The sequence below is a fragment of the Eleutherodactylus coqui genome, chromosome 7 (assembly GCF_035609145.1).
Source record: "Eleutherodactylus coqui strain aEleCoq1 chromosome 7, aEleCoq1.hap1, whole genome shotgun sequence".
Classification (NCBI taxonomy): Eukaryota; Metazoa; Chordata; class Amphibia; order Anura; family Eleutherodactylidae; genus Eleutherodactylus; species Eleutherodactylus coqui.
Genome location: NC_089843.1, coordinates 48,719,051 through 48,736,535, shown reverse-complemented (window position 1 = coordinate 48,736,535; position 17,485 = coordinate 48,719,051). Strand labels below are relative to the sequence as shown.

The 17,485-nt window shown below is 38.4% G+C and overlaps 11 non-coding genes across 11 annotated transcripts; all 11 read left to right on the top strand.

Moving 5' to 3' along the window:
• Positions 1-646: 646 nt before the first annotated feature.
• On the top strand, positions 647-719 carry TRNAT-UGU (transfer RNA threonine (anticodon UGU)). The gene has a single exon. It is a non-coding gene; the product is annotated as a tRNA-Thr (tRNA).
• A 1,538-nt stretch (positions 720-2,257) lies between these two features.
• TRNAT-UGU (transfer RNA threonine (anticodon UGU)) lies at positions 2,258-2,330 on the top strand. The gene has a single exon. It is a non-coding gene; the product is annotated as a tRNA-Thr (tRNA).
• Positions 2,331-3,867: 1,537 nt separating this feature from the next.
• TRNAT-UGU (transfer RNA threonine (anticodon UGU)) lies at positions 3,868-3,940 on the top strand. The gene has a single exon. It is a non-coding gene; the product is annotated as a tRNA-Thr (tRNA).
• Positions 3,941-5,477: 1,537 nt separating this feature from the next.
• Positions 5,478-5,550, top strand: TRNAT-UGU (transfer RNA threonine (anticodon UGU)). Its single transcript has one exon. It is a non-coding gene; the product is annotated as a tRNA-Thr (tRNA).
• A 1,537-nt stretch (positions 5,551-7,087) lies between these two features.
• Positions 7,088-7,160, top strand: TRNAT-UGU (transfer RNA threonine (anticodon UGU)). Its single transcript has one exon. It is a non-coding gene; the product is annotated as a tRNA-Thr (tRNA).
• A 1,537-nt stretch (positions 7,161-8,697) lies between these two features.
• Positions 8,698-8,770, top strand: TRNAT-UGU (transfer RNA threonine (anticodon UGU)). Its single transcript has one exon. It is a non-coding gene; the product is annotated as a tRNA-Thr (tRNA).
• A 1,537-nt stretch (positions 8,771-10,307) lies between these two features.
• TRNAT-UGU (transfer RNA threonine (anticodon UGU)) lies at positions 10,308-10,380 on the top strand. Its single transcript has one exon. It is a non-coding gene; the product is annotated as a tRNA-Thr (tRNA).
• Positions 10,381-11,917: 1,537 nt separating this feature from the next.
• Positions 11,918-11,990, top strand: TRNAT-UGU (transfer RNA threonine (anticodon UGU)). The gene has a single exon. It is a non-coding gene; the product is annotated as a tRNA-Thr (tRNA).
• A 1,537-nt stretch (positions 11,991-13,527) lies between these two features.
• TRNAT-UGU (transfer RNA threonine (anticodon UGU)) lies at positions 13,528-13,600 on the top strand. The gene has a single exon. It is a non-coding gene; the product is annotated as a tRNA-Thr (tRNA).
• A 1,537-nt stretch (positions 13,601-15,137) lies between these two features.
• On the top strand, positions 15,138-15,210 carry TRNAT-UGU (transfer RNA threonine (anticodon UGU)). The gene has a single exon. It is a non-coding gene; the product is annotated as a tRNA-Thr (tRNA).
• A 1,537-nt stretch (positions 15,211-16,747) lies between these two features.
• On the top strand, positions 16,748-16,820 carry TRNAT-UGU (transfer RNA threonine (anticodon UGU)). The gene has a single exon. It is a non-coding gene; the product is annotated as a tRNA-Thr (tRNA).
• Positions 16,821-17,485: the final 665 nt, after the last annotated feature.

Genomic DNA, 17,485 nt, shown 5'->3' with positions numbered 1-17,485 from the left:
AAAAGACCTTCTGGTAAGAATGAAGAAAAAGGATTGTAGTGCCAAGCAGCACGAGGATTACCGAGGCATTAAGAACTGGGGCTTAACATCTTAGTCTAGGCTGATGGTGAAAAGAGCTGTTTTGGAACCATGTTAGTAGAACCAATGTGGCTGTTCTCAAGAAGCTAAATATTCTAGTACATAAGATGCTTTTTAATGGTGAATTGATGTTACTACCAGCTTTCAAATCTGCTTAGGTTTTTTCAACAGGGTTCTATCAGAACATAACTAAAAGAAAAGATATGCACACATACTGGGCTGATGTGAGCGCTTTGCTTTTAAACCTGCAATTTGAATCAAGGAAGGAAAAAGTCCTTCAAAACTTTTTCTGTTCAACCCTCTGACTATTAAATCCTCAACTAATATAAAGCAGTGCTGCACCAGGGAATGAAAAACTGCTCCAGGCTTTATATTTCATCCCAAGAATTGGACTCTTAGCACGACCAAACTTTCTTTGAGTTTCGCAATTTTTTCGACTTGTGTATTTGAGGATGGCCGCATGATCTTTTCAGGAAGCATGGGTTCATTCCTACTTATGACATTCTAAGATTTTTGAAAAAGGAATATAGAATTGGTCAAAAATATTGTGGGACTGTTTCAAAATGCAGGCTTCATAGCTCAGGGGTTAGAGCACTGGTCTTGTAAACCAGGGGTCGTGAGTTCGATTCTCACTGAGGCCAAATTTTCTTAGTAAAGGCTATCGTGAACATCAAACCTTCTGAAAGTGGTTTTTGCCTATGAGAAAGCATCTTTCAACACTTTCTCTTTACAGCCCTCTGAATGCCAAAATCAAAAAGTCGAGATTTTATAGTCCTTTAATCTCACTTCAACAATTAAGCTCTTAACATGACCCAATTCTCTTCTGGTTGCAGAAAATTTTCATCGCCATGTAGGTCACTGTGACTGCATGCTCTTACCCTGGGAGCGAGACCTTGAATGCCACTTTACACAGGTGGGATATACCTTGAATGGAATGTGTTATCAGAACAATACCTATTGCTTGAATCAAAGTTTGATGTCACGCATAATTTTTAAATAATTTTAATGATTTGGGAAATTAAAATCTTGCAGTTTTCACTCTTTCCACCTAGCCCTATTATTCTGCTCTGTAGAAATCGCTTTTTAGTAGTGATCTGATTGTCATTACAGGCAGAATTACAAATATAGATAAAACCTTTTGTATTAATCAAAATGGATCACACCATTCACATTAGATCATGTGCACAACTCACTCAAACCTTTACTTGCAGGATTCCCTTAACACAGGTTAGCACATGCTTGGAGCACACTATCAGACGAACAATGCCTTCTCTCCCGTCTATTGTTTTGAAGCGCTTTTAGTTGCTTGCTTAGTCAAAAAAGATAAACCTTTTTTGTTGATGCTTACGATGATCTTTGGTATCTCACCAAAATCTGCAAGCTGCCGAATGGTTGAGCGGTCTGGGGGACTACGTTCAGGTTGTATGCTCTCCTGGACTTGTGGGTTCAAATACCGCTTCTGGCAGCTCAGTTTTGCTTAAATATTACCCAGGATGTTTTAGCAATTGCTACATGAAAATATTTTCAGAATAAAAAGACCTTCTGGTAAGAATGAAGAAAAAGGATTGTAGTGCCAAGCAGCACGAGGATTACCGAGGCATTAAGAACTGGGGCTTAACATCTTAGTCTAGGCTGATGGTGAAAAGAGCTGTTTTGGAACCATGTTAGTAGAACCAATGTGGCTGTTCTCAAGAAGCTAAATATTCTAGTACATAAGATGCTTTTTAATGGTGAATTGATGTTACTACCAGCTTTCAAATCTGCTTAGGTTTTTTCCAACAGGGTTCTATCAGAACATAACTAAAAGAAAAGATATGCACACATACTGGGCTGATGTGAGCGCTTTGCTTTTAAACCTGCAATTTGAATCAAGGAAGGAAAAAGTCCTTCAAAACTTTTTCTGTTCAACCCTCTGACTATTAAATCCTCAACTAATATAAAGCAGTGCTGCACCAGGGAATGAAAAACTGCTCCAGGCTTTATATTTCATCCCAAGAATTGGACTCTTAGCACGACCAAACTTTCTTTGAGTTTCGCAATTTTTTCGACTTGTGTATTTGAGGATGGCCGCATGATCTTTTCAGGAAGCATGGGTTCATTCCTACTTATGACATTCTAAGATTTTTGAAAAAGGAATATAGAATTGGTCAAAAATATTGTGGGACTCTTTCAAAATGCAGGCTTCATAGCTCAGGGGTTAGAGCACTGGTCTTGTAAACCAGGGGTCGTGAGTTCGATTCTCACTGAGGCCAAATTTTCTTAGTAAAGGCTATCGTGAACATCAAACCTTCTGAAAGTGGTTTTTGCCTATGAGAAAGGATCTTTCAACACTTTCTCTTTACAGCCCTCTGAATGCCAAAATCAAAAAGTCGAGATTTTATAGTCCTTTAATCTCACTTCAACAATTAAGCTCTTAACATGACCCAATTCTCTTCTGGTTGCAGAAAATTTTCATCGCCATGTAGGTCACTGTGACTGCATGCTCTTACCCTGGGAGCGAGACCTTGAATGCCACTTTACACAGGTGGGATATACCTTGAATGGAATGTGTTATCAGAACAATACCTATTGCTTGAATCAAAGTTTGATGTCACGCATAATTTTTAAATAATTTTAATGATTTGGGAAATTAAAATCTTGCAGTTTTCACTCTTTCCACCTAGCCCTATTATTCTGCTCTGTAGAAATCGCTTTTTAGTAGTGATCTGATTGTCATTACAGGCAGAATTACAAATATAGATAAAACCTTTTGTATTAATCAAAATGGATCACACCATTCACATTAGATCATGTGCACAACTCACTCAAACCTTTACTTGCAGGATTCCCTTAACACAGGTTAGCACATGCTTGGAGCACACTATCAGACGAACAATGCCTTCTCTCCCGTCTATTGTTTTGAAGCGCTTTTAGTTGCTTGCTTAGTCAAAAAAGATAAACCTTTTTTGTTGATGCTTACGATGATCTTTGGTATCTCACCAAAATCTGCAAGCTGCCGAATGGTTGAGCGGTCTGGGGGACTACGTTCAGGTTGTATGCTCTCCTGGACTTGTGGGTTCAAATACCGCTTCTGGCAGCTCAGTTTTGCTTAAATATTACCCAGGATGTTTTAGCAATTGCTACATGAAAATATTTTCAGAATAAAAAGACCTTCTGGTAAGAATGAAGAAAAAGGATTGTAGTGCCAAGCAGCACGAGGATTACCGAGGCATTAAGAACTGGGGCTTAACATCTTAGTCTAGGCTGATGGTGAAAAGAGCTGTTTTGGAACCATGTTAGTAGAACCAATGTGGCTGTTCTCAAGAAGCTAAATATTCTAGTACATAAGATGCTTTTTAATGGTGAATTGATGTTACTACCAGCTTTCAAATCTGCTTAGGTTTTTTCAACAGGGTTCTATCAGAACATAACTAAAAGAAAAGATATGCACACATACTGGGCTGATGTGAGCGCTTTGCTTTTAAACCTGCAATTTGAATCAAGGAAGGAAAAAGTCCTTCAAAACTTTTTCTGTTCAACCCTCTGACTATTAAATCCTCAACTAATATAAAGCAGTGCTGCACCAGGGAATGAAAAACTGCTCCAGGCTTTATATTTCATCCCAAGAATTGGACTCTTAGCACGACCAAACTTTCTTTGAGTTTCGCAATTTTTTCGACTTGTGTATTTGAGGATGGCCGCATGATCTTTTCAGGAAGCATGGGTTCATTCCTACTTATGACATTCTAAGATTTTTGAAAAAGGAATATAGAATTGGTCAAAAATATTGTGGGACTCTTTCAAAATGCAGGCTTCATAGCTCAGGGGTTAGAGCACTGGTCTTGTAAACCAGGGGTCGTGAGTTCGATTCTCACTGAGGCCAAATTTTCTTAGTAAAGGCTATCGTGAACATCAAACCTTCTGAAAGTGGTTTTTGCCTATGAGAAAGCATCTTTCAACACTTTCTCTTTACAGCCCTCTGAATGCCAAAATCAAAAAGTCGAGATTTTATAGTCCTTTAATCTCACTTCAACAATTAAGCTCTTAACATGACCCAATTCTCTTCTGGTTGCAGAAAATTTTCATCGCCATGTAGGTCACTGTGACTGCATGCTCTTACCCTGGGAGCGAGACCTTGAATGCCACTTTACACAGGTGGGATATACCTTGAATGGAATGTGTTATCAGAACAATACCTATTGCTTGAATCAAAGTTTGATGTCACGCATAATTTTTAAATAATTTTAATGATTTGGGAAATTAAAATCTTGCAGTTTTCACTCTTTCCACCTAGCCCTATTATTCTGCTCTGTAGAAATCGCTTTTTAGTAGTGATCTGATTGTCATTACAGGCAGAATTACAAATATAGATAAAACCTTTTGTATTAATCAAAATGGATCACACCATTCACATTAGATCATGTGCACAACTCACTCAAACCTTTACTTGCAGGATTCCCTTAACACAGGTTAGCACATGCTTGGAGCACACTATCAGACGAACAATGCCTTCTCTCCCGTCTATTGTTTTGAAGCGCTTTTAGTTGCTTGCTTAGTCAAAAAAGATAAACCTTTTTTGTTGATGCTTACGATGATCTTTGGTATCTCACCAAAATCTGCAAGCTGCCGAATGGTTGAGCGGTCTGGGGGACTACGTTCAGGTTGTATGCTCTCCTGGACTTGTGGGTTCAAATACCGCTTCTGGCAGCTCAGTTTTGCTTAAATATTACCCAGGATGTTTTAGCAATTGCTACATGAAAATATTTTCAGAATAAAAAGACCTTCTGGTAAGAATGAAGAAAAAGGATTGTAGTGCCAAGCAGCACGAGGATTACCGAGGCATTAAGAACTGGGGCTTAACATCTTAGTCTAGGCTGATGGTGAAAAGAGCTGTTTTGGAACCATGTTAGTAGAACCAATGTGGCTGTTCTCAAGAAGCTAAATATTCTAGTACATAAGATGCTTTTTAATGGTGAATTGATGTTACTACCAGCTTTCAAATCTGCTTAGGTTTTTTCAACAGGGTTCTATCAGAACATAACTAAAAGAAAAGATATGCACACATACTGGGCTGATGTGAGCGCTTTGCTTTTAAACCTGCAATTTGAATCAAGGAAGGAAAAAGTCCTTCAAAACTTTTTCTGTTCAACCCTCTGACTATTAAATCCTCAACTAATATAAAGCAGTGCTGCACCAGGGAATGAAAAACTGCTCCAGGCTTTATATTTCATCCCAAGAATTGGACTCTTAGCACGACCAAACTTTCTTTGAGTTTCGCAATTTTTTCGACTTGTGTATTTGAGGATGGCCGCATGATCTTTTCAGGAAGCATGGGTTCATTCCTACTTATGACATTCTAAGATTTTTGAAAAAGGAATATAGAATTGGTCAAAAATATTGTGGGACTGTTTCAAAATGCAGGCTTCATAGCTCAGGGGTTAGAGCACTGGTCTTGTAAACCAGGGGTCGTGAGTTCGATTCTCACTGAGGCCAAATTTTCTTAGTAAAGGCTATCGTGAACATCAAACCTTCTGAAAGTGGTTTTTGCCTATGAGAAAGCATCTTTCAACACTTTCTCTTTACAGCCCTCTGAATGCCAAAATCAAAAAGTCGAGATTTTATAGTCCTTTAATCTCACTTCAACAATTAAGCTCTTAACATGACCCAATTCTCTTCTGGTTGCAGAAAATTTTCATCGCCATGTAGGTCACTGTGACTGCATGCTCTTACCCTGGGAGCGAGACCTTGAATGCCACTTTACACAGGTGGGATATACCTTGAATGGAATGTGTTATCAGAACAATACCTATTGCTTGAATCAAAGTTTGATGTCACGCATAATTTTTAAATAATTTTAATGATTTGGGAAATTAAAATCTTGCAGTTTTCACTCTTTCCACCTAGCCCTATTATTCTGCTCTGTAGAAATCGCTTTTTAGTAGTGATCTGATTGTCATTACAGGCAGAATTACAAATATAGATAAAACCTTTTGTATTAATCAAAATGGATCACACCATTCACATTAGATCATGTGCACAACTCACTCAAACCTTTACTTGCAGGATTCCCTTAACACAGGTTAGCACATGCTTGGAGCACACTATCAGACGAACAATGCCTTCTCTCCCGTCTATTGTTTTGAAGCGCTTTTAGTTGCTTGCTTAGTCAAAAAAGATAAACCTTTTTTGTTGATGCTTACGATGATCTTTGGTATCTCACCAAAATCTGCAAGCTGCCGAATGGTTGAGCGGTCTGGGGGACTACGTTCAGGTTGTATGCTCTCCTGGACTTGTGGGTTCAAATACCGCTTCTGGCAGCTCAGTTTTGCTTAAATATTACCCAGGATGTTTTAGCAATTGCTACATGAAAATATTTTCAGAATAAAAAGACCTTCTGGTAAGAATGAAGAAAAAGGATTGTAGTGCCAAGCAGCACGAGGATTACCGAGGCATTAAGAACTGGGGCTTAACATCTTAGTCTAGGCTGATGGTGAAAAGAGCTGTTTTGGAACCATGTTAGTAGAACCAATGTGGCTGTTCTCAAGAAGCTAAATATTCTAGTACATAAGATGCTTTTTAATGGTGAATTGATGTTACTACCAGCTTTCAAATCTGCTTAGGTTTTTTCAACAGGGTTCTATCAGAACATAACTAAAAGAAAAGATATGCACACATACTGGGCTGATGTGAGCGCTTTGCTTTTAAACCTGCAATTTGAATCAAGGAAGGAAAAAGTCCTTCAAAACTTTTTCTGTTCAACCCTCTGACTATTAAATCCTCAACTAATATAAAGCAGTGCTGCACCAGGGAATGAAAAACTGCTCCAGGCTTTATATTTCATCCCAAGAATTGGACTCTTAGCACGACCAAACTTTCTTTGAGTTTCGCAATTTTTTCGACTTGTGTATTTGAGGATGGCCGCATGATCTTTTCAGGAAGCATGGGTTCATTCCTACTTATGACATTCTAAGATTTTTGAAAAAGGAATATAGAATTGGTCAAAAATATTGTGGGACTGTTTCAAAATGCAGGCTTCATAGCTCAGGGGTTAGAGCACTGGTCTTGTAAACCAGGGGTCGTGAGTTCGATTCTCACTGAGGCCAAATTTTCTTAGTAAAGGCTATCGTGAACATCAAACCTTCTGAAAGTGGTTTTTGCCTATGAGAAAGCATCTTTCAACACTTTCTCTTTACAGCCCTCTGAATGCCAAAATCAAAAAGTCGAGATTTTATAGTCCTTTAATCTCACTTCAACAATTAAGCTCTTAACATGACCCAATTCTCTTCTGGTTGCAGAAAATTTTCATCGCCATGTAGGTCACTGTGACTGCATGCTCTTACCCTGGGAGCGAGACCTTGAATGCCACTTTACACAGGTGGGATATACCTTGAATGGAATGTGTTATCAGAACAATACCTATTGCTTGAATCAAAGTTTGATGTCACGCATAATTTTTAAATAATTTTAATGATTTGGGAAATTAAAATCTTGCAGTTTTCACTCTTTCCACCTAGCCCTATTATTCTGCTCTGTAGAAATCGCTTTTTAGTAGTGATCTGATTGTCATTACAGGCAGAATTACAAATATAGATAAAACCTTTTGTATTAATCAAAATGGATCACACCATTCACATTAGATCATGTGCACAACTCACTCAAACCTTTACTTGCAGGATTCCCTTAACACAGGTTAGCACATGCTTGGAGCACACTATCAGACGAACAATGCCTTCTCTCCCGTCTATTGTTTTGAAGCGCTTTTAGTTGCTTGCTTAGTCAAAAAAGATAAACCTTTTTTGTTGATGCTTACGATGATCTTTGGTATCTCACCAAAATCTGCAAGCTGCCGAATGGTTGAGCGGTCTGGGGGACTACGTTCAGGTTGTATGCTCTCCTGGACTTGTGGGTTCAAATACCGCTTCTGGCAGCTCAGTTTTGCTTAAATATTACCCAGGATGTTTTAGCAATTGCTACATGAAAATATTTTCAGAATAAAAAGACCTTCTGGTAAGAATGAAGAAAAAGGATTGTAGTGCCAAGCAGCACGAGGATTACCGAGGCATTAAGAACTGGGGCTTAACATCTTAGTCTAGGCTGATGGTGAAAAGAGCTGTTTTGGAACCATGTTAGTAGAACCAATGTGGCTGTTCTCAAGAAGCTAAATATTCTAGTACATAAGATGCTTTTTAATGGTGAATTGATGTTACTACCAGCTTTCAAATCTGCTTAGGTTTTTTCAACAGGGTTCTATCAGAACATAACTAAAAGAAAAGATATGCACACATACTGGGCTGATGTGAGCGCTTTGCTTTTAAACCTGCAATTTGAATCAAGGAAGGAAAAAGTCCTTCAAAACTTTTTCTGTTCAACCCTCTGACTATTAAATCCTCAACTAATATAAAGCAGTGCTGCACCAGGGAATGAAAAACTGCTCCAGGCTTTATATTTCATCCCAAGAATTGGACTCTTAGCACGACCAAACTTTCTTTGAGTTTCGCAATTTTTTCGACTTGTGTATTTGAGGATGGCCGCATGATCTTTTCAGGAAGCATGGGTTCATTCCTACTTATGACATTCTAAGATTTTTGAAAAAGGAATATAGAATTGGTCAAAAATATTGTGGGACTGTTTCAAAATGCAGGCTTCATAGCTCAGGGGTTAGAGCACTGGTCTTGTAAACCAGGGGTCGTGAGTTCGATTCTCACTGAGGCCAAATTTTCTTAGTAAAGGCTATCGTGAACATCAAACCTTCTGAAAGTGGTTTTTGCCTATGAGAAAGCATCTTTCAACACTTTCTCTTTACAGCCCTCTGAATGCCAAAATCAAAAAGTCGAGATTTTATAGTCCTTTAATCTCACTTCAACAATTAAGCTCTTAACATGACCCAATTCTCTTCTGGTTGCAGAAAATTTTCATCGCCATGTAGGTCACTGTGACTGCATGCTCTTACCCTGGGAGCGAGACCTTGAATGCCACTTTACACAGGTGGGATATACCTTGAATGGAATGTGTTATCAGAACAATACCTATTGCTTGAATCAAAGTTTGATGTCACGCATAATTTTTAAATAATTTTAATGATTTGGGAAATTAAAATCTTGCAGTTTTCACTCTTTCCACCTAGCCCTATTATTCTGCTCTGTAGAAATCGCTTTTTAGTAGTGATCTGATTGTCATTACAGGCAGAATTACAAATATAGATAAAACCTTTTGTATTAATCAAAATGGATCACACCATTCACATTAGATCATGTGCACAACTCACTCAAACCTTTACTTGCAGGATTCCCTTAACACAGGTTAGCACATGCTTGGAGCACACTATCAGACGAACAATGCCTTCTCTCCCGTCTATTGTTTTGAAGCGCTTTTAGTTGCTTGCTTAGTCAAAAAAGATAAACCTTTTTTGTTGATGCTTACGATGATCTTTGGTATCTCACCAAAATCTGCAAGCTGCCGAATGGTTGAGCGGTCTGGGGGACTACATTCAGGTTGTATGCTCTCCTGGACTTGTGGGTTCAAATACCGCTTCTGGCAGCTCAGTTTTGCTTAAATATTACCCAGGATGTTTTAGCAATTGCTACATGAAAATATTTTCAGAATAAAAAGACCTTCTGGTAAGAATGAAGAAAAAGGATTGTAGTGCCAAGCAGCACGAGGATTACCGAGGCATTAAGAACTGGGGCTTAACATCTTAGTCTAGGCTGATGGTGAAAAGAGCTGTTTTGGAACCATGTTAGTAGAACCAATGTGGCTGTTCTCAAGAAGCTAAATATTCTAGTACATAAGATGCTTTTTAATGGTGAATTGATGTTACTACCAGCTTTCAAATCTGCTTAGGTTTTTTCAACAGGGTTCTATCAGAACATAACTAAAAGAAAAGATATGCACACATACTGGGCTGATGTGAGCGCTTTGCTTTTAAACCTGCAATTTGAATCAAGGAAGGAAAAAGTCCTTCAAAACTTTTTCTGTTCAACCCTCTGACTATTAAATCCTCAACTAATATAAAGCAGTGCTGCACCAGGGAATGAAAAACTGCTCCAGGCTTTATATTTCATCCCAAGAATTGGACTCTTAGCACGACCAAACTTTCTTTGAGTTTCGCAATTTTTTCGACTTGTGTATTTGAGGATGGCCGCATGATCTTTTCAGGAAGCATGGGTTCATTCCTACTTATGACATTCTAAGATTTTTGAAAAAGGAATATAGAATTGGTCAAAAATATTGTGGGACTGTTTCAAAATGCAGGCTTCATAGCTCAGGGGTTAGAGCACTGGTCTTGTAAACCAGGGGTCGTGAGTTCGATTCTCACTGAGGCCAAATTTTCTTAGTAAAGGCTATCGTGAACATCAAACCTTCTGAAAGTGGTTTTTGCCTATGAGAAAGCATCTTTCAACACTTTCTCTTTACAGCCCTCTGAATGCCAAAATCAAAAAGTCGAGATTTTATAGTCCTTTAATCTCACTTCAACAATTAAGCTCTTAACATGACCCAATTCTCTTCTGGTTGCAGAAAATTTTCATCGCCATGTAGGTCACTGTGACTGCATGCTCTTACCCTGGGAGCGAGACCTTGAATGCCACTTTACACAGGTGGGATATACCTTGAATGGAATGTGTTATCAGAACAATACCTATTGCTTGAATCAAAGTTTGATGTCACGCATAATTTTTAAATAATTTTAATGATTTGGGAAATTAAAATCTTGCAGTTTTCACTCTTTCCACCTAGCCCTATTATTCTGCTCTGTAGAAATCGCTTTTTAGTAGTGATCTGATTGTCATTACAGGCAGAATTACAAATATAGATAAAACCTTTTGTATTAATCAAAATGGATCACACCATTCACATTAGATCATGTGCACAACTCACTCAAACCTTTACTTGCAGGATTCCCTTAACACAGGTTAGCACATGCTTGGAGCACACTATCAGACGAACAATGCCTTCTCTCCCGTCTATTGTTTTGAAGCGCTTTTAGTTGCTTGCTTAGTCAAAAAAGATAAACCTTTTTTGTTGATGCTTACGATGATCTTTGGTATCTCACCAAAATCTGCAAGCTGCCGAATGGTTGAGCGGTCTGGGGGACTACGTTCAGGTTGTATGCTCTCCTGGACTTGTGGGTTCAAATACCGCTTCTGGCAGCTCAGTTTTGCTTAAATATTACCCAGGATGTTTTAGCAATTGCTACATGAAAATATTTTCAGAATAAAAAGACCTTCTGGTAAGAATGAAGAAAAAGGATTGTAGTGCCAAGCAGCACGAGGATTACCGAGGCATTAAGAACTGGGGCTTAACATCTTAGTCTAGGCTGATGGTGAAAAGAGCTGTTTTGGAACCATGTTAGTAGAACCAATGTGGCTGTTCTCAAGAAGCTAAATATTCTAGTACATAAGATGCTTTTTAATGGTGAATTGATGTTACTACCAGCTTTCAAATCTGCTTAGGTTTTTTCAACAGGGTTCTATCAGAACATAACTAAAAGAAAAGATATGCACACATACTGGGCTGATGTGAGCGCTTTGCTTTTAAACCTGCAATTTGAATCAAGGAAGGAAAAAGTCCTTCAAAACTTTTTCTGTTCAACCCTCTGACTATTAAATCCTCAACTAATATAAAGCAGTGCTGCACCAGGGAATGAAAAACTGCTCCAGGCTTTATATTTCATCCCAAGAATTGGACTCTTAGCACGACCAAACTTTCTTTGAGTTTCGCAATTTTTTCGACTTGTGTATTTGAGGATGGCCGCATGATCTTTTCAGGAAGCATGGGTTCATTCCTACTTATGACATTCTAAGATTTTTGAAAAAGGAATATAGAATTGGTCAAAAATATTGTGGGACTGTTTCAAAATGCAGGCTTCATAGCTCAGGGGTTAGAGCACTGGTCTTGTAAACCAGGGGTCGTGAGTTCGATTCTCACTGAGGCCAAATTTTCTTAGTAAAGGCTATCGTGAACATCAAACCTTCTGAAAGTGGTTTTTGCCTATGAGAAAGCATCTTTCAACACTTTCTCTTTACAGCCCTCTGAATGCCAAAATCAAAAAGTCGAGATTTTATAGTCCTTTAATCTCACTTCAACAATTAAGCTCTTAACATGACCCAATTCTCTTCTGGTTGCAGAAAATTTTCATCGCCATGTAGGTCACTGTGACTGCATGCTCTTACCCTGGGAGCGAGACCTTGAATGCCACTTTACACAGGTGGGATATACCTTGAATGGAATGTGTTATCAGAACAATACCTATTGCTTGAATCAAAGTTTGATGTCACGCATAATTTTTAAATAATTTTAATGATTTGGGAAATTAAAATCTTGCAGTTTTCACTCTTTCCACCTAGCCCTATTATTCTGCTCTGTAGAAATCGCTTTTTAGTAGTGATCTGATTGTCATTACAGGCAGAATTACAAATATAGATAAAACCTTTTGTATTAATCAAAATGGATCACACCATTCACATTAGATCATGTGCACAACTCACTCAAACCTTTACTTGCAGGATTCCCTTAACACAGGTTAGCACATGCTTGGAGCACACTATCAGACGAACAATGCCTTCTCTCCCGTCTATTGTTTTGAAGCGCTTTTAGTTGCTTGCTTAGTCAAAAAAGATAAACCTTTTTTGTTGATGCTTACGATGATCTTTGGTATCTCACCAAAATCTGCAAGCTGCCGAATGGTTGAGCGGTCTGGGGGACTACATTCAGGTTGTATGCTCTCCTGGACTTGTGGGTTCAAATACCGCTTCTGGCAGCTCAGTTTTGCTTAAATATTACCCAGGATGTTTTAGCAATTGCTACATGAAAATATTTTCAGAATAAAAAGACCTTCTGGTAAGAATGAAGAAAAAGGATTGTAGTGCCAAGCAGCACGAGGATTACCGAGGCATTAAGAACTGGGGCTTAACATCTTAGTCTAGGCTGATGGTGAAAAGAGCTGTTTTGGAACCATGTTAGTAGAACCAATGTGGCTGTTCTCAAGAAGCTAAATATTCTAGTACATAAGATGCTTTTTAATGGTGAATTGATGTTACTACCAGCTTTCAAATCTGCTTAGGTTTTTTCAACAGGGTTCTATCAGAACATAACTAAAAGAAAAGATATGCACACATACTGGGCTGATGTGAGCGCTTTGCTTTTAAACCTGCAATTTGAATCAAGGAAGGAAAAAGTCCTTCAAAACTTTTTCTGTTCAACCCTCTGACTATTAAATCCTCAACTAATATAAAGCAGTGCTGCACCAGGGAATGAAAAACTGCTCCAGGCTTTATATTTCATCCCAAGAATTGGACTCTTAGCACGACCAAACTTTCTTTGAGTTTCGCAATTTTTTCGACTTGTGTATTTGAGGATGGCCGCATGATCTTTTCAGGAAGCATGGGTTCATTCCTACTTATGACATTCTAAGATTTTTGAAAAAGGAATATAGAATTGGTCAAAAATATTGTGGGACTGTTTCAAAATGCAGGCTTCATAGCTCAGGGGTTAGAGCACTGGTCTTGTAAACCAGGGGTCGTGAGTTCGATTCTCACTGAGGCCAAATTTTCTTAGTAAAGGCTATCGTGAACATCAAACCTTCTGAAAGTGGTTTTTGCCTATGAGAAAGCATCTTTCAACACTTTCTCTTTACAGCCCTCTGAATGCCAAAATCAAAAAGTCGAGATTTTATAGTCCTTTAATCTCACTTCAACAATTAAGCTCTTAACATGACCCAATTCTCTTCTGGTTGCAGAAAATTTTCATCGCCATGTAGGTCACTGTGACTGCATGCTCTTACCCTGGGAGCGAGACCTTGAATGCCACTTTACACAGGTGGGATATACCTTGAATGGAATGTGTTATCAGAACAATACCTATTGCTTGAATCAAAGTTTGATGTCACGCATAATTTTTAAATAATTTTAATGATTTGGGAAATTAAAATCTTGCAGTTTTCACTCTTTCCACCTAGCCCTATTATTCTGCTCTGTAGAAATCGCTTTTTAGTAGTGATCTGATTGTCATTACAGGCAGAATTACAAATATAGATAAAACCTTTTGTATTAATCAAAATGGATCACACCATTCACATTAGATCATGTGCACAACTCACTCAAACCTTTACTTGCAGGATTCCCTTAACACAGGTTAGCACATGCTTGGAGCACACTATCAGACGAACAATGCCTTCTCTCCCGTCTATTGTTTTGAAGCGCTTTTAGTTGCTTGCTTAGTCAAAAAAGATAAACCTTTTTTGTTGATGCTTACGATGATCTTTGGTATCTCACCAAAATCTGCAAGCTGCCGAATGGTTGAGCGGTCTGGGGGACTACGTTCAGGTTGTATGCTCTCCTGGACTTGTGGGTTCAAATACCGCTTCTGGCAGCTCAGTTTTGCTTAAATATTACCCAGGATGTTTTAGCAATTGCTACATGAAAATATTTTCAGAATAAAAAGACCTTCTGGTAAGAATGAAGAAAAAGGATTGTAGTGCCAAGCAGCACGAGGATTACCGAGGCATTAAGAACTGGGGCTTAACATCTTAGTCTAGGCTGATGGTGAAAAGAGCTGTTTTGGAACCATGTTAGTAGAACCAATGTGGCTGTTCTCAAGAAGCTAAATATTCTAGTACATAAGATGCTTTTTAATGGTGAATTGATGTTACTACCAGCTTTCAAATCTGCTTAGGTTTTTTCAACAGGGTTCTATCAGAACATAACTAAAAGAAAAGATATGCACACATACTGGGCTGATGTGAGCGCTTTGCTTTTAAACCTGCAATTTGAATCAAGGAAGGAAAAAGTCCTTCAAAACTTTTTCTGTTCAACCCTCTGACTATTAAATCCTCAACTAATATAAAGCAGTGCTGCACCAGGGAATGAAAAACTGCTCCAGGCTTTATATTTCATCCCAAGAATTGGACTCTTAGCACGACCAAACTTTCTTTGAGTTTCGCAATTTTTTCGACTTGTGTATTTGAGGATGGCCGCATGATCTTTTCAGGAAGCATGGGTTCATTCCTACTTATGACATTCTAAGATTTTTGAAAAAGGAATATAGAATTGGTCAAAAATATTGTGGGACTGTTTCAAAATGCAGGCTTCATAGCTCAGGGGTTAGAGCACTGGTCTTGTAAACCAGGGGTCGTGAGTTCGATTCTCACTGAGGCCAAATTTTCTTAGTAAAGGCTATCGTGAACATCAAACCTTCTGAAAGTGGTTTTTGCCTATGAGAAAGCATCTTTCAACACTTTCTCTTTACAGCCCTCTGAATGCCAAAATCAAAAAGTCGAGATTTTATAGTCCTTTAATCTCACTTCAACAATTAAGCTCTTAACATGACCCAATTCTCTTCTGGTTGCAGAAAATTTTCATCGCCATGTAGGTCACTGTGACTGCATGCTCTTACCCTGGGAGCGAGACCTTGAATGCCACTTTACACAGGTGGGATATACCTTGAATGGAATGTGTTATCAGAACAATACCTATTGCTTGAATCAAAGTTTGATGTCACGCATAATTTTTAAATAATTTTAATGATTTGGGAAATTAAAATCTTGCAGTTTTCACTCTTTCCACCTAGCCCTATTATTCTGCTCTGTAGAAATCGCTTTTTAGTAGTGATCTGATTGTCATTACAGGCAGAATTACAAATATAGATAAAACCTTTTGTATTAATCAAAATGGATCACACCATTCACATTAGATCATGTGCACAACTCACTCAAACCTTTACTTGCAGGATTCCCTTAACACAGGTTAGCACATGCTTGGAGCACACTATCAGACGAACAATGCCTTCTCTCCCGTCTATTGTTTTGAAGCGCTTTTAGTTGCTTGCTTAGTCAAAAAAGATAAACCTTTTTTGTTGATGCTTACGATGATCTTTGGTATCTCACCAAAATCTGCAAGCTGCCGAATGGTTGAGCGGTCTGGGGGACTACATTCAGGTTGTATGCTCTCCTGGACTTGTGGGTTCAAATACCGCTTCTGGCAGCTCAGTTTTGCTTAAATATTACCCAGGATGTTTTAGCAATTGCTACATGAAAATATTTTCAGAATAAAAAGACCTTCTGGTAAGAATGAAGAAAAAGGATTGTAGTGCCAAGCAGCACGAGGATTACCGAGGCATTAAGAACTGGGGCTTAACATCTTAGTCTAGGCTGATGGTGAAAAGAGCTGTTTTGGAACCATGTTAGTAGAACCAATGTGGCTGTTCTCAAGAAGCTAAATATTCTAGTACATAAGATGCTTTTTAATGGTGAATTGATGTTACTACCAGCTTTCAAATCTGCTTAGGTTTTTTCAACAGGGTTCTATCAGAACATAACTAAAAGAAAAGATATGCACACATACTGGGCTGATGTGAGCGCTTTGCTTTTAAACCTGCAATTTGAATCAAGGAAGGAAAAAGTCCTTCAAAACTTTTTCTGTTCAACCCTCTGACTATTAAATCCTCAACTAATATAAAGCAGTGCTGCACCAGGGAATGAAAAACTGCTCCAGGCTTTATATTTCATCCCAAGAATTGGACTCTTAGCACGACCAAACTTTCTTTGAGTTTCGCAATTTTTTCGACTTGTGTATTTGAGGATGGCCGCATGATCTTTTCAGGAAGCATGGGTTCATTCCTACTTATGACATTCTAAGATTTTTGAAAAAGGAATATAGAATTGGTCAAAAATATTGTGGGACTGTTTCAAAATGCAGGCTTCATAGCTCAGGGGTTAGAGCACTGGTCTTGTAAACCAGGGGTCGTGAGTTCGATTCTCACTGAGGCCAAATTTTCTTAGTAAAGGCTATCGTGAACATCAAACCTTCTGAAAGTGGTTTTTGCCTATGAGAAAGCATCTTTCAACACTTTCTCTTTACAGCCCTCTGAATGCCAAAATCAAAAAGTCGAGATTTTATAGTCCTTTAATCTCACTTCAACAATTAAGCTCTTAACATGACCCAATTCTCTTCTGGTTGCAGAAAATTTTCATCGCCATGTAGGTCACTGTGACTGCATGCTCTTACCCTGGGAGCGAGACCTTGAATGCCACTTTACACAGGTGGGATATACCTTGAATGGAATGTGTTATCAGAACAATACCTATTGCTTGAATCAAAGTTTGATGTCACGCATAATTTTTAAATAATTTTAATGATTTGGGAAATTAAAATCTTGCAGTTTTCACTCTTTCCACCTAGCCCTATTATTCTGCTCTGTAGAAATCGCTTTTTAGTAGTGATCTGATTGTCATTACAGGCAGAATTACAAATATAGATAAAACCTTTTGTATTAATCAAAATGGATCACACCATTCACATTAGATCATGTGCACAACTCACTCAAACCTTTACTTGCAGGATTCCCTTAACACAGGTTAGCACATGCTTGGAGCACACTATCAGACGAACAATGCCTTCTCTCCCGTCTATTGTTTTGAAGCGCTTTTAGTTGC